This window comes from Panthera uncia, chromosome B1 (genome assembly GCF_023721935.1).
Source record: "Panthera uncia isolate 11264 chromosome B1, Puncia_PCG_1.0, whole genome shotgun sequence".
NCBI classification, from domain to species: Eukaryota; Metazoa; Chordata; class Mammalia; order Carnivora; family Felidae; genus Panthera; species Panthera uncia.
The window spans coordinates 13,830,490-13,846,690 of record NC_064811.1 but is presented as its reverse complement, the minus strand read 5'-3'; the positions used below and the strand labels follow the sequence as shown (position 1 = coordinate 13,846,690).

The window sequence follows — 16,201 nt, the reverse complement described above, 5'->3', positions numbered from 1 at the left end:
AAAAACAGGGAGGGGGAAAAACATAAGAAACTCTTAAATACAGAGAACAAACAGAGGGTTGCTGGTGGGTTTGTGGGGGGGGGGCTAAATGGGTAAGGAGTATTAATGAATCTACTCCTGAAATCACTGTTGCACTATATGCTAACTTGTATGTAAATTTTTTACAAAAAAGCTTCCAATATCAGTCAAGAAAAATGCTCTAACTTTACATGTCTCATTACAATCAGTGATACTTTATTATCTATTGTTTCATTTGTAGGTGGAGACATTAAGGCTCAGATGAGTTGTGACATGGTCAAAGTTGCCTGGAAAAGAAACAGATTTAGCCATGAAAAAGAAAAGAAAAAAATAGAAGCCCACCATGGAACTAAACAAGCCTGCTGCATAAAAACTTAAATTTGTGTATTCCATAAAAGTCCAATCATTTTGGACTGCTAATTTTGAATAAAGACCTGATCGAAGGTAATGGGGGGGGAAAAGACAATGTCTGACTGAAATAGTCCCCCTTCAAAGTATTTTGCTCATAATAAAATCAGAGGAACAATAAGACCCACCAATAACACAAAATAAAACAGGAGCCAGGAAATTAAAGAGATGAGAGGAGAGAGATAGAGGGGAGGAGCAGACTTCTGAAGCTTTCTCAGGGGCCAAAAATCCTAGCCATTAAGATAAAGAAAAGAAAAATGTAGAAAAGAGATCAGAACCCACAGATATGTACAATGGCCTGAAGAGCATTCACCTGAAGTGTGGGTGCAATGGAAAAATTACAGACCTTGAAATGAGAACTTGGGTTCTCAATTGCTATGTAAATGTTCTGAGCCCTTTATTCTCACTAGTCCAAATAAGAAAATAATGCTCTCTTTTTCAGAGAGTAGATATGAGGATTATACAACACTATAGTATTGTATATAATAGTACAATAGAAGAGTAGCACTTGGCAGATAATCAGTAAATGATGGATACCAATATTGGTAATATACTAAGTTAAGTGTTAGCTTAAGTTTCTGGTCTCCATACTCTATCTTTTTCTCAAGACCTGGTTGCTTTCTGTCCTAGTACACATCACTGGTTCCCAGATCCTTTGATTTGCTCCTTATCTGGTGAACCAATACCCCAATCTGCCCCTTATCATCCTGCCTCTGACAACAATAGAAAGGATGACAACATAAATATAACTGCAAAATGAATTAACAGTTAAAATTTATGGAGATACTTACTCGGCATGATACTAATAAGCCTTTTATTTATATTATATCTTTTTATCCATGTATTGGCCCCACTGTTTTCTCATCATCTCCATTTTACAGATGGGAACACTAAGAAACAGAGACACCAATTACATTACCTTTTCCAAGACGATTTCCATTAAGCGGTGGTGAAAGGATTTAAATTCAGGGCTTTATGATGCCAAATATCACCCTTTCCACAGCTATACCACTGCACCTCCCAGACTCTAAGAACTTGTCGGTGCCTTGACAGATTCATGACTAGATAACCCATGCTTCTGGGTCAACAATTTCTGTGTTCAGGTGTGACAGATGGGTAGGGGCGAGTGCTCTTGACTCCTAAACAGAGAGTCCAGTGACAATTTCCACCCTGCGAACAGGGACTGGCAGGAAGACCCTATACTCTTTCTCAGAAAGGACAGTGTAGAACAATTTCCAACCTTCCATTGGACCCTTCAACCCCCCTGGAGCCAGGCTTGAACAGGGGACCCTGCAGAAATTATCTATTTTCCACGGACATCTATTTCCTGCTCTCGGGCACTTCTACCCTCTCTTCAATTACTCAGATGGCAGTGTAGCAACTCAATCAGTGTGTTCCAGGAGGTCACACTTTGGGAAGAATCTTACAATGAATTACAATATCATTTTAGATCCCTAATCACCCAATCAATAATTTAGGGAACAAAGGAAACATTTTCTGGGAAAGCATTAGCTTGAAACTGAAGAGCAGCTTCTCATCCCTTGGAAATGACACAATTTTAACAAGGGTGGAGTAGAGAGAGCCTGACCACTGCCTTTCATACACTCTTACTTGGTCTCCTTTCCTTCTCGCTCTTTCTCTCACTCCTTTTTCTCTCCTTACTCCTCTCCTCTCTCCTGTCTCCTCTCTCATGTCCTCTCTTGTTCTGTCTCCCCTGGCTACTGCTATTGCTGTTCCACATTTTTTTCCTCATCCTTCTGAATACTGTCCTTGCTGGTGCAGGAACTAATTAGTACTGTAACAAATCTGCAGCTATGAAGTATTCATTTTTCTTGGAAACAGATCAAAACCATTACGCACAATGTTGTTTAAATTCATTTTGAAGTATTAGTTGCACTTAAAATTAAAGATTCACCTTAAAGAAATGGCTATAATTCAAATGAAAATTTTATTTTTTCCAGTGTGCTTAGCTGACTAAAAATATTTCATTAAAAAATGTCAAAATAGGGGCGCCTGAGTGGCTCAGTTGGTTAAGTGTCCAGCTTCCGCTCAGGTCATGATCTTACGGTCCATGAGTTTGAGCCTTGCATGGGGCTCTGTGCCGACAGCTCAGAGCCTGGAGCCTGCTTCGGATTCTGTGTCTCCCTCTCGCTCTGCCCCTCCCCTGCTCACACTCTGTCTCTCTGTCTCTCTCTCAAAAATAAATAAACATTAAAAATAATAATAAAAAAAATTTTAAATGTCAAAATAGATAAGATTCTAAGAGTTCAAAAGCTGTTTTTGAGAACTCACATGGTGGTAAATAATATATCCAACTTGTTGAAACCTTTGAATGATTTCCAAGAAACTACTTCAAATGCATTTTTCTCTCTCTTTCTCTAGTTGCTACTGATTGCAGGAGCACTAAAAAAAATCCATTTGGTTTGCGAACAAGCAATACTTCAAAGAAAAGTAAACTGACAAAGACTTTTGCCCCAGAAATCCTCAATCTCGGCTGAATTTGAGTACAAAGTCACAGCCTAAGAACCCAAGTGCCCCACACTTCTCCAGCCACCTCAATGATGATTCACCAAAGCAATGCAAAATTGTAACAGAAAGTAAGCTTGTAAAAGACAGCCAGCATTGGCATGATCCCTGAAGAAAAGAGAGAACAGAGAACTAGCAATTACTAAAGGATAGATAATTGCCTTCTTTTTTCCTGAAGAAAAATAAGAAATTTGGATAGATCGGTGATATCAGCTGTAAAAGTATCCCCACATCCCAGCTGTCAACCTGGCAGACACCTATAAATCCCTCTAAAGCCTGCGGATCAGGAGATTAGACTTGTCACATAAGAAAATCCCTATTTGGAACCCTAGGTCTAGGTGATCTTCAAAATCTTTTTCAGATGTAAAAAAGTCATTAAAACTAGATTATTTTCTCAGGTTTCCATGGCAAAGGTAATGGTGGAAACCCAGTATCCTGATTTCTAGATCAATTCACATTAATTGATATTGCCTCTTCAGGTCCTACTCCCATCCACTCTACCCAAATTCTCTGGTCAGTTCTCAGTCCATTCCCCAGGCAGTGATCTCCAACTCCAGTTGCATCAAAATCACCTAGATGCCTGTTAAAACACAAATTGTTCAGCTCCACCCCGAGAGTTTCAGATTCAGTAGGTCTACATTCACCCAAGAATTTGTATTTCTAGCAAGTGTTATGAGATAATTCTCCACAAGTCTAGTGTTTCCTCACATCTCGCAAGCAGAGTCACTGGCTTCCTTTTTTCTGGACTACCTTCCAAGGATTTTGTATAGTGAGCAGCCTTAGGAGATAGACAGTAAAAGGCAGGTTTATTTATATCCTGTTTAATAAAGATAACAATGTTGTTCTCCAGGGCAAAGTTCAGGAAAACTTACTGTCCATTATAAATGATCAGGATTCCTTAAGCTCATGATTCTTCTCCTTTAATGCCAACCACTTTTTGTGCAGGCATTATCTGGCCCTCCTGCCATTGCCCTGTGAGAATTAAGGCTCTGGGACTGATATAAGCACTTTATATATGACGTATTTTAATTTATTTATAAGGCTTTTGTCTACATCTCCTTCTCAGTATATTTCTTGAGTTCCAGGATGCTTACTGTGCCCACTCCTCTACTGTTCCCAGGACTTAAAACAGAGTCAAGTACATAAAAGGTACTCAGTAAACATTTGTTTAATGAATGAATAAATACATAAAAAGGAAATGAATAATAACCCAATAAGTTTGGCACAACTCAACTCTATTTTATAGATGAAAAAACAAGAAGTTGAGTGGGTTTGGATAACTTAGCAATAATCACAGAGCTAGGAAATTATAAAGCTGGTATTTAGACCTAAGTCTCTGATTCTCCCACCTAAACTTCTAATCACTATGTTCTACCATATGTCTGTGAAGAGAATTAGAACAGAGAGTGGATACCCGTAGGTCCGTCATGGCTACTTGGTAATCCCAATGATTGTTTTCTCCTTTCTACAGAGCTACTTTCTAAATTTTCTACCAAAAAATATAGATATAAGTATTTTACATATGTCTATATATGAATGTATATATATATGCATGTACATACATATATATGTATATCTATGTGCATATATGTATGTATATATATTTTTTATAATGAGAAAAATTTTATTTTTAAAAAATCTAAGGAATGGACTTATTTCAATGATGCTTCTACCACCAAAAATACTTAAGAATGTCTCCTCTGGAATTGCACTCAGAGATAGTGAAAGAGGCAGACAAGAAAATGATTCTCCATACTTTGTCACACTTCATTTTGACCCCACATGGCTTTGCCCCCACTCATCCCTTCATTTAATTGTCCAGACCTGCTCTGATTCCAAAAAGTATTACTTTTTTTCCAAAATCAAATTGTCTCTTGTGGACAAAGATTTGCAACTCCTGAAGAAGTTAAAGGAAGTCAATATAAACTCTAAGTAGACAAACCATACCATAGGTTCCAAAAATACTCCTGAGCATCTTTGGTATAGGTGGCCTAGTCTCTGGAGCCTATTCATTTAAACATGATCTACACTTATTTCCAATATATGAGTTTCAAAAGCCAATATCCTGAAATCAAGGTCATAGCTCAGGTTTTCCTCTATTATAATTCTTTGAAAAGTGATTGTCCTCTTGTCTGCAACTCTATCATGATGACAGCTAAGCAAGAACCCTGCCCATCCCCACATTCCCTTGCCATGACAGCCCAGAGCTTATTGGAAACACAAAGGAGGAGCTCTGCCTCCCACAGCAGTATTTGGACCCATGTAATTTAGATTCACTAAGATAATCAGTGTGTGATCATTAAAAGAACACTGTACTGTTTACAGTTCTCAAGCATTGGGGACATTCTCCTTTGTTCATTATACTCAATTAGAAATTTGAATTAAGGTTTCCATTAAGCAAACACTGATCTCTTTTCCCATGTTTATTGTGGAACAGAAGCCAACAAGCCTCTTTAATTCCTTTCCAAGTTCTGTATATGAGTTGCATTGCTGAGAACAAGGTTGGTAATATAATTGCTCTCCCTCTGTGTGTTTGGGCCACTTGGTAGGAGAGAATACAACTCAATCAAAATTCTATCTTCTGAAAATCATTATAATTTTTCAATCTTATTTACTTAAAATTTGGAGATACATTTGTAGAATTTTGAGAAAATCAAAATATACTTTCTGAACATTGACTTTATAAATAATCTTATGGTATGGTGAAAAGAACCTCACTTTGGAAATCAAAAGCCTGGATTCATGTCTCAGTTCCACTTACTAGCTGGGGGACCTAGGGGAAGCTATTTAATTCCTCTGAGTTGAGGTTTTCTGACTGGTAAAAAATGGATTTATAATACCAGTACAGAATACCTCATAAAATTATTATCAGTATCAACTGAGATTATATATATATATATATATATATATATATATATATATGAAAATGCTGATAATGTTTATTATTTAGAATTAACAATCACATAATCATTGAAGGTAATCTTCAAAGACATACCTAATTTTTAATTTGATGCTCCTGAAATGTTTCATTATAATACAGTCTAATGTCTCATTGGAACATTTAATCTATCAACAAAGAGCATAATAGAGGACAGTTTCTATTTAATCATGCAAGAATAATTGTAATGGGAAGGTTACACTTGAAACATCCAGTCCTGTGGGTGGGGGAAGGGGATGTATTATGCTTCAGCTTTCAAATTCACAGAAATGGATCCTTCCTTTCTTGTGTGGCATTTCACAATGTTTTTGTCCTGGGAAAGGGGTGGGGCAGGAGCTGTAGAAAGAGGGACAAATTGGAAAGGTCTCATTTCTTTTCAATTACTATAGCCAGACTCCAAGGACATCATTCACAATGGGTAGTACAAGGAGACGCTCCCTCCAGAAAACACTTTAATTATCAGCTGCTGGCATGTGTCCAGGAGGGAGCTGGCTATCAGAGGCTGGGAGGCTGGAGCAAGGCTTTCAACTGGCCAGATTCAGAAAAGGGAATACCCAGGGAGGGATGCAAAGTAATTACCATCATCAAGAACAATTGCAACAATACTGGAGTTGGGCTCGGGTTGTTCACAAACAGGCAATTCCTTTTGTGCAGACATTTGTGTTGACCCCCTCGTACAGACGCTCCAGAAGGAAAAAAGCAGGCTATAACCTTTTCCTTCTTAATCATCAACATTTAGCAGGGTAAATGTCATCTGCTGTCTGACTTTTCATTAACCATATAAAATCCTGGGAAACGGTCTCTGCATTTACAGATATGCTTCTTTTTTTTTTTTTTTTTTTAATGATTTCCTCTACTTCTTTCCGTTTTGTTTTAAAAACCAACTATTTCATCTGCACGCCCCCGCCCCCACCCCCACCCTCCCCACAGAGATTGTTGGAGGTGGCACTTCTGCAACCTCCTCATCAGAAGTTTCTGAAGGCAGAATTATTGAAAGCAAATTGGGTAACTACGCTAACGAGACTCAATTTAACTGTCATCAGGAAATTATAAAATAGCTTATCAGAGATTGAATGTGAAGGAAAGACCCCGAGGATTGTCATTTAAGAAGCAGTAGGTTAAACTGTGTGGGGAAGATTTCCTTTAGCTCGTTAGTACTTGAAGTCACAAGCATTTAAAGATCTAAGACACACCAAGGGAACAAGCCGGCCTTCGGTTCTCCTGCTGGAGAGGGTGATTAGCTGGAATTAACAAGAGCACCACTAGGGATTTCTTCCCAGATCAATTCAAACAACAGAGTTACCCTGACACAGAAATCTTAGGAAACAGTTAACCTGGGTTTGCAACGCTGTGTGCATGCCATGGGAGGAGTGTGTACGTCTGGCATTTTCTCTCTGCAGAGCAGAATGTCACTGGGAAATTATTGAGATAAAAACACATCCACCCTGCACCTGTCAGAGTCATGTCGTGATGAGAAAAATTACCCCATGGTGCCTGGTTCTGTGGATGTCTCCATTCTATTCCCCAGCCTGCCAGTCACTTACTTGTAGCTCCATGAGCAAACTCCCCTAGGCAGGGTTAATGGTTGGGGGAGGAGGGTGGAAAGCCATCAGTCAACTATTAGCTTTAGCAAGCATTTCACCAGTCAGATTCATTTTGTTTAAGCTGACAGTCACACAGTGTAGGACAAGAGCCACTTCCAAACTGCAATCTTAGATGGTCCCCATCTAGGCCTAGGCCCGATCTCCATAATGTATTAGATGCACTTCTCAGTAGATGGCATTAAAAATAAATCTGAAAAAAAAAAAAAAAAAAAACCACAAGGCCCACCACAAACCAGCTCCCTGAGGGGAAGAGACAGTCCTGATTAAATAAAATTTTAGGCTTATGATTTCAATTTGGCGGAGTCCTAGACTTGCCATTAAATATATTCCTAGATGAGTTGGGGCTTGCTATCAGGAAACCTGAGTTTGAATCCCAGTTCCACCACAAACTGAATGACTCTGGGCCAGTCACCCAAGCAATGGAACCTTATCTCCAAACATAGAGATAATGAGGAGAGGACCTACCTCACAGGAGTAGAACAGGCATCAGCCTAAGCAGTGTATTTCAAACACACTGGAAGGCATGAAGCAAACTGATACTTTACTGAATGGATGCTCAAACCAAGATTACCCTGATGGTAGCCCATTAAAAAATAATAACAACGATTATGTAAAATCATGAAATGGGATTTTTGTATCATAAATTAATCCTGTCTTCAAAATAAGCCAGACTACAGACTAGATAAAATACATTTTAATTCACTAAATATCCCCAGTTCACTCCAGATAATACTATTAGAGAGTACAGCGTACCTATCTGTGTTTTTGGCAGAAAGAAACTGGCTATTCTTAAAACAAAAAGATGTACTAGAAGTTTATCAAGGAAACACAAAATTTAAAATTGTCAAAATCAGACTTCAGATGTGACAGGTAACAGACTCTTCTGGACCAAACTTTAATAAGGCTCCTCTCGGTCCTGTTGTCAAGTAGTCCTCAACCTTGGTCCCTGTCCCGTCTTTGGCCTGCCTATATCAGGAATCCTGGTAGGTCAGTTTAGCAAGAAAAACTCCTGATCCTTGATGTCTCGCTTTGTATTTTTCCATCCACTGACCCCATCTGATCCTGCTCCTTGGCTACAAATCCCCAGCTGTCTTTGTTGTATTCAGAGTCCGGCCCCATCTCTCCCTTCTATTTCAACAGCCATGACCTCTATTGCAATAATCTTGAATAGAGCCTTCCTTAACCTTTTAACAAGTGTCAGACAATAACTTTAATACATGCAAGAAGGAGGCAGCATGGGATCAAGAATACGAACACCTGTGAACAGGAATTGTTTTCTCTCCCACTCTGAGTATCACCATGACACCTCCCAACTTCTCCTGGCCTTAGGAGCACTTGCAAAGTCCTGTATGCAAAGTCCTGTATGGAAGTCAGGTATGTATGTATGTATTGGCTCAGACTAGGTTCCCTGCCCAAGCTCTGGCTTCACCAGGTGACGGAAAGAGAGACCACTTTCTCTCTAGATTCTGTGGACAGAGATGAAGCAGGTAAGGTGTTTTCAAAATAGAAAGGATTAGATGCTGAGCAGCCAGAAATGTTAATTCTGTGGCTGCTAGCCACTGGGTGTGGCCCATATGCCAGAGAAGGTGAAGAGTTGTTATGCCCACTGTTACAGATCAGGAAACTGAGACTCAGATAAATTCAGTGCCTTTTTCAAAGATTATACATCTAAGTACTATGACCCAGGTCTGTCTGGCTTGATCTTTCCACACCATTCAGCTGGCTCCCATATAAACTGATTTAACCACTGAGCCCAGGGCTGAATGAAATAGCAAATAAGAAAAGAACTTGTAAGGGCGCCTGGGTGGCTCAGCCCTTGAGCGTCTGACTCTTAATTTCGGCTCAGGTCATGATCCCAGGGTCATGAGATCAAGCTCCGAGTTGGGCTCCATGCTGGAGCCATGAGCGTGGTGCCTGCTTAAGATTCTCTCTCCCTCTGCTCCCCTCCCCAACTTGTGCTATCTCTCTAAAAAAAAAAAAAAAACGGGGCGCCTGGGTGGCGCAGTCGGTTAAGCGTCCGACTTCAGCCAGGTCACGATCTCGCGGTCCGTGAGTTCGAGCCCCGCGTCAGGCTCTGGACTGATGGCTCGGAGCCTGGAGCCTGTTTCCGATTCTGTGTCTCCCTCTCTCTGCCCCTCCCCCGTTCATGCTCTGTCTCTCTCTGTCCCAAAAATAAATAAAAAACGTTGAAAAAAAAAATTTAAAAAAAAAAAAAAAAAAAAAAAAAACCGAAACAACTTGTAAACCAACGTAAGAGGAAGACACTGATGAAAAATAAAATCAGGGTCTCCTTTTTCTTCTGTGAAAACAACGCAAGGTGTCTCCTCCTGTGCCTCACACAGAGGAAAAGTGGGAAACAGCATTGTCTCACATGGGCATGCATGCACACTGCCCACTGCTGCAGAAGCTGTACCCCACCCTTGAAGGAGGAGGCTCTGCATTATTGTCTCTGTGCTGTGTGAACCTCACTGCCCCAAGATGCTAAAGCTCCCTGTGCCATGAATATTTATGATTCCTATCTGCCAAGCACCAATGGAGACCAGCTTGACCGGAGGAGGATGCTGATCAGAAAAGGCTTTGTGCCCTCCTTGCAGATTTTTCATACCTGCGAGCCAATGACATTCAAAACAATAACAGAAATTACTCATTGTGTGTTTTATTTCTTAGTATTTCAATGATTTTTATCCATATGGAGCTGGACAATGGAGTAAATAATAATAATAATTTGAATTTCACGTCTAAAACCTTTCATACAAAATTATAAATATTTTTTCTTTCCAACCCTCCACGCAGGGTAGAATAATAAAGTATAAAGATTAAAAATAAAAGCCAGGCTATGGGGCACCTGGGTGGCTCAGTCAGCATCCAACTTTGGCTCAGGTCATGATCTTGCAGTTCATGGGTTCAAGCCCCACATTGGGCTCTGTGCTGATAGCTCAGAGCCTGAAGCCTGCTTCAGATTCTGTCTCTCCCTCTCTCTCTCTCTCTCTTTCTCTCTCTCTCTCTCTCTCTCTGCCCCTCCCCTGCTCATGCTCTGTCTTTCTCTCTCTCTCATAAACGTTAAAAAGAGAAAAGAAGGGGCGCCTGGGTGGCGCAGTCGGTTGGGCGTCCGACTTCAGCCAGGTCACGATCTCGCACTCCGTGAGTTCGAGCCCCGCGTCGGGCTCTGGGCTGATGGCTCAGAGCCTGGAGCCTGTTTCCGATTCTGTGTCTCCCTCTCTCTCTGCCCCTCCCCCGTTCATGCTCTGTCTCTCTCTGTCCCAAAAATAAATAAATGTTGAAAAAAAAATTAAAAAAAAAAAAAAAATCAGGCTAGAATCTTTGCTCAGCAACCTATTAACAGAATATCTTGGAGAAAGTTACTTAACCTCTCTAAGCCTCATCTTCTCCATCTGTAAAATGGGGATAATAATGGTGTCTACTTCATAGGCTATTATGGGAACTCAGCACAGTACCTACCATGTAGTAAACGTTAAATAAAGAATAATTATTATTATCTTCATTTTACAAAGGACAACCTGAAGAAATAAAGTAACCGCCAAGATCACAGGCAGCAACAAAGACTTAAATCGTCTTTTGATTCCAAATACGAATCATTTTCCATTGCACCTTGTATTTTCTGCCCAACTTCCTGCTGGCTTTTACACACACACACTCTTGCTGTTTCATATTTATTCTTGAATCTACTATAATCAGTAAAGAAGGTAAGAGATTCTGCTCTGGGCCCAACCGGTTTGCAGTGGGAACACTGGTCATAGGTCTTATCCTCCAATGAGAGCCACCCTTAGCTGGGCACATCTCTAGCATCGTCCTCTTCCTTAGTGTTCTGTTAGGGATGTGTTTCCAATGTCTGTATTTAAGAACTTCTCAAATTTCTATTTCTGTGTGACCTTGTTCATGAATTCTTCACGTTTACTCCTCGCTGGGTGAGGAAGGACTTCTTTGCCTAAGGGCTACTGTCACCCAACATGAGATTCTTCATCTAAGTACAAAACATAACCATGACCCATAGATTCATGAAAGTAACAGGAAAAGAAGCTCAGCCAAGAGACACAAATGCCACACCTAAGAAATCGAGGACGTTTATGTCTTCATGTGGGAAAACAATCCAACTACTGAATGAGCCCACAAGATGGGCAAAATGCAGGCAGAATTAGGGGTTTGAAATAAAGGAGAATAAAATATACTCCCTTTTTACACTGCACCAGAATCCAGCCACACCTGGTGTAAGCCCTGAGAAAACTAGAAGGTGACTTGATTATAAATTGTCAAAAATTATTAGATCATTAATTCTAATATATATATATATATATATATATATACACACACACATATAAATATAAATATATATGTATATACATATATATATAAATGTGGGAAATACATGTTTACTGAGGGGAATGTATATCCCCTGCAGAATGTCTCAGGGATGCCAGCCCACCCATGCAGGGCCGGTTCTCTGATGCACGGGTGACCACTCCCCCCAGCTGCTGTTTTATATTATGAGGCTGAATTGTGTCTTGCAAAGTGCAGGGACCTTGAGGTCAGACGGACTTACACTTAAATTCTGACTCAGCCGTTTACTAGCTGCCAGGGGTTGCTTTGTCTGCATGAGCCTCAGTTTTGCCATGGGTAAAAGGGAGAGAGTTACACTTATCTCCCAGGATTGTGTAGAGATTAAATTAGCATAAACCAACTCTGAATCAATAAATGTTACTTTTATTCCAAATATTAGAACTTAAAGTGGATGTATTTTGCATCTATGACGTGCATTACCTTTTCCCAAACCCTTTCATTATTATTATTTTACTTTATCATCACAATCCTGTGAAGTAGATAGATAAAATTAAGCCTATTTAACATGGGAAAACTAGGCAGAAAGGTTATTTAGAGCCGCCCGAGGGCACAAGCCAGCTGGTGACAAAGCTGAGCTAGATTCTCGTCCTTTGATATCCCGTCTATTCTCCTTTCAGCCTCCTCTAGGTCTTTCTGACTTTATACTTGAACACATTTCCACCTGGACAAATCTCCCAGGTACTCAGGTCCCATGTGTTTTCTCTTCCATTTTCTTTTATTCATTCACAACTTGATTCTTCTTTGTACATATATTACATCCCCTCCATAATTTATTTAGAGGGAAATGATTAATACAAGTGCTAATATAAATTTCTACTTACCTTCAAAATATCCCCCATCTCACAATTCCTTCCAAGGAATGTTTCTAGTATTAAAAAAAACATATATGTACAATTAGACAACCATATGTTAAAAGGTATTTATCATTATCTTGGCATGGGTCTGATCTCAGAGATTTATTTCAAGCTGAAAAATTTTAGGTGTTAAAAAAAAACTTTGATGAAACCAATTAGTAAACACATGTATCTAGTATCTTTAATATGCTTTGATTTAATCAAAATAGAAATCAAATTAAATTCCTGTACTCAAACTAAATTTTTTATGGTTTAAGTAATAATAAAAAGGTAAAATCAAAATATTACAATTTAATTTAATTTTCTAATCATGTTTCTAGGCTCCCAGAAGGACATTTGGCAAAATTATATGTTATACATGAACTGTTTACAAGTTGAACAAGATGTCCCATTGGTCAGGCTAAAAGTTATAGGGAGATGAAATAGCCTAACATTACTTGCCATATAGGTAACACTCACTAAAGGTTTATTATTTGCCAAGTATAGTACTAAGCCCTTTACAGTACACTGGTCCTTCTTAAATGCACAATTGCATTAAATAAAGGAAACTGAGTCGCAGAGAGATTAAGGTAGTGGCTAACGGTAAGAATCTCACTTCAAGTAAGTGGTAAAATAGAGAACTTAAGCCCATTATCTCTCTGAAAGTTTTCAAAACTACATACTCCTGACTGTATTTATTCAGTAATTTCATCCACAAGTATTTATTGAGACCTCTGAAGTGCTGTGTGGAGTTCAAGATTCTGGTGATAGAGGACTAAGCAAGAAAGGCGAAATCTCTGCCCTCCTCAAACACATTCTTTTGGGAGCAGATGGAAAATCAATACATGAACTAATGAACAAGATCACTGCAGATGGTGATAAGTGCTATAAGGAACAGGATGATGAGCCAAGGAGTAAGAGATAAAGGCAGCTGACAATTCCCATGCACAGTTCTTGAAAACCCACACTGGAGAGGTGACATTGAAACCAGGTCCTGAACAAGAAAGTCACCTGACAAGAGAGGCCTGGAGGCGAAGTCTTCTGAAAAGCCATGCCCAGGAGACCTGCTGGGAGGTCCGAAGAACAGAAGCAAGGCCAGGGCAGCTGGAACACAGCATGGGAAGGGGAGCGTGGTGGGAGTTGAGGTTGGAGACAGACAGGACCCAGTCCCATGACAACATGCTGTCACGTAAAAAGTAAAACATATGGTCATAAAGAACCCACTACCCTCATGCAAACATTGCCAAGAGTTACAGATTAAAAGATATTTACGTCAAACGCCTTATAAGGGATTTAGCCTGCATATCAGTATGATATGATTGTTATATTTTTATATTCAGGTCAGAAAAAAAATTTCATTTTCAGCACTGTAAATCAGTTTTGGCTTGAGCTATTAGTTATGTTATGTGGGGACTATTAAAAACTTAAAGTAAGCCTCTGCCTGCTGCCCCACCCCCAACTTTATTGAGACAAAGTTGGCATGTAACATCTTATAACTGTAAGGTGTACAACATGTTGACTCGATACTCTTATACAGTGCAATATGATTGCCACCATATGTCAGCTAACTCCTGCAATCACTGGGCTTTAATTTACAAATTCACAGAGGCCTTTTTGATATTATTAATGTATTTAAAATAAATTTAAAATAAATGCTGACGCATCACTATTTATTCAAGTCCTTGGATTTTATTCCAACAGTAATGAGAAGTCACTGGAGGATCTTAAGCAGAATTTGTTCATGTTTTTTATGATAATCTCCCAGACATACTCTCCTTCCCCTTACTTACTCCACCACTTGCCAGCTCAGTGAGCCAACCAGTGACCAGGTCACTTAATTTTCCAATTCACCTGGCTGGCACTTCTCTCCCACACTCTGTCTCCATCACAAAGATGACACCAGCTCTTAGATATATGCTGGCCCTTCTCACCTCTGGGCCTTTCTTTGCACGTGCTGTTCACTCTACATGAAGCACTCACTCTACTTCCTACTTCTCTTTGTCCTGTTGGGCAAGTCCTATCATCTAAGATTGTGACCAGGACCACCTCTGCCCTCATACTCCATTCTGAGCTCTGGAGATTTCTTTTTAATTGTGTACATTTTTATTATAAAAGTTTTATAATCTCCTGAAAAAATACTGAGAAAAATGAAAAAATATATAAATATAATCCTCCTACTGCTCTTATGCAAATACAGCTTTAAGTTAAAAGGAAGCTAACATTTGCAGAGTACTATTTATCCACATTACAAAGCATGGCTATCAGATGGACTGTCAGGAGAGGAAAATGCTGTGTGGACAAGTAAACACCAATGGTTTCCCAAAGTGCAAGATGCTTCACACTACAGTCTGCAGTGTATAAGCGACTCTGCTCTTGCCTCTTTTCTTCCTTCCTTTCCTTCCTTCCTTCCTTCCTTCCTTCCTTCCTTCCTTCCCTCCTTTCTTTCCTTTCTTCCTGAGGCATAATTCACATGTAAAAATTCACATTTTTAAAGCATAAAACTTAGTGGTTTTTAGTATTTCACAAATTCTGCAACTGTTTGCAAACTGGTCCCTGTACTTGAAAAGCAAGGAGAGACCAAACAAAGAGGCTACTCCAGATTGGCAGGTAGCAGTTTTAATAGCCATGGGAACTTACTCGGCTTGCTTTGGACAGCCGCAACGGCTAGAATCTTTAAATTTGATAGAGACCTTAATGAGGCTTAGTCAGGTATATCATCCAGATGGTCTCAACAACACCTTACTTTCTTAAGGCTGCATCCTTGAAAAGGACCCCACTGTGGGAATGGTGCACAGAACATATATTCTAAGTACAAGGTGGGGGTCAAAAGCTTCTGATTTGCCTGGGTCCAGCTCCAGGGTCAACCGGTGGTCACGTCCTCTCAATGACCTCCTCGAACAGCAACTACCACCACTATCTAATTCCAAAACCTTTCATCAGCCCAGAAAGAACCTTATACCTGTTAGCAATCCCTCCCTATTCCTACTTTACCCCACCTCCTGGCAATCACTAATCTAGTTTCTGTTTCTATGGATGTGCCTTTTCTGGATATTTCATACCAAAGGGACCACACAGTACGTGACTTTTTGTGTCTGACTTCTTTCACTTAGCATACAGTTTTCAAGGTTCACCCCATACTGTAGATTATGTCAGCACTTTACCTCTTCTTATGGCTGAATAACATTCCATTGTACAGATATCCACATTTTGCTCTTCTATCTATCAGCTGGTAGACATGTGGCTTGTTTCCATTTTGGGGCTACAATGAATAATGTTGCTGTGAACGCTCATGTACAAGTTTGTGCGTGAATGTATGTTTTTATTTCTCTCGGATATATACCTAAGAGTGGAATTCCTGGATCATATGGTAACTCTTTGTTTACCCTTTTGAGAAACTGTCAAACTGTTTGCTAAGTTGGCTGCACCATCTCCGCCAGCAGTAACGAGAGCTCTAATTTCGCCATATTCCCACAAACCATAGTATTGTCCATTGTTTTTATTGCAGCCATGCTAGCGGG

The 16,201-nt window shown here is 39.8% G+C and overlaps 1 pseudogene; it reads left to right on the top strand.

Moving 5' to 3' along the window:
• The window catches only part of LOC125922320 (60S ribosomal protein L4-like), a 36,459-nt pseudogene extending 21,025 nt beyond the window's left edge, over positions 1–15,434 (top strand).
• The last annotated feature ends 767 nt before the right edge of the window (positions 15,435–16,201 follow it).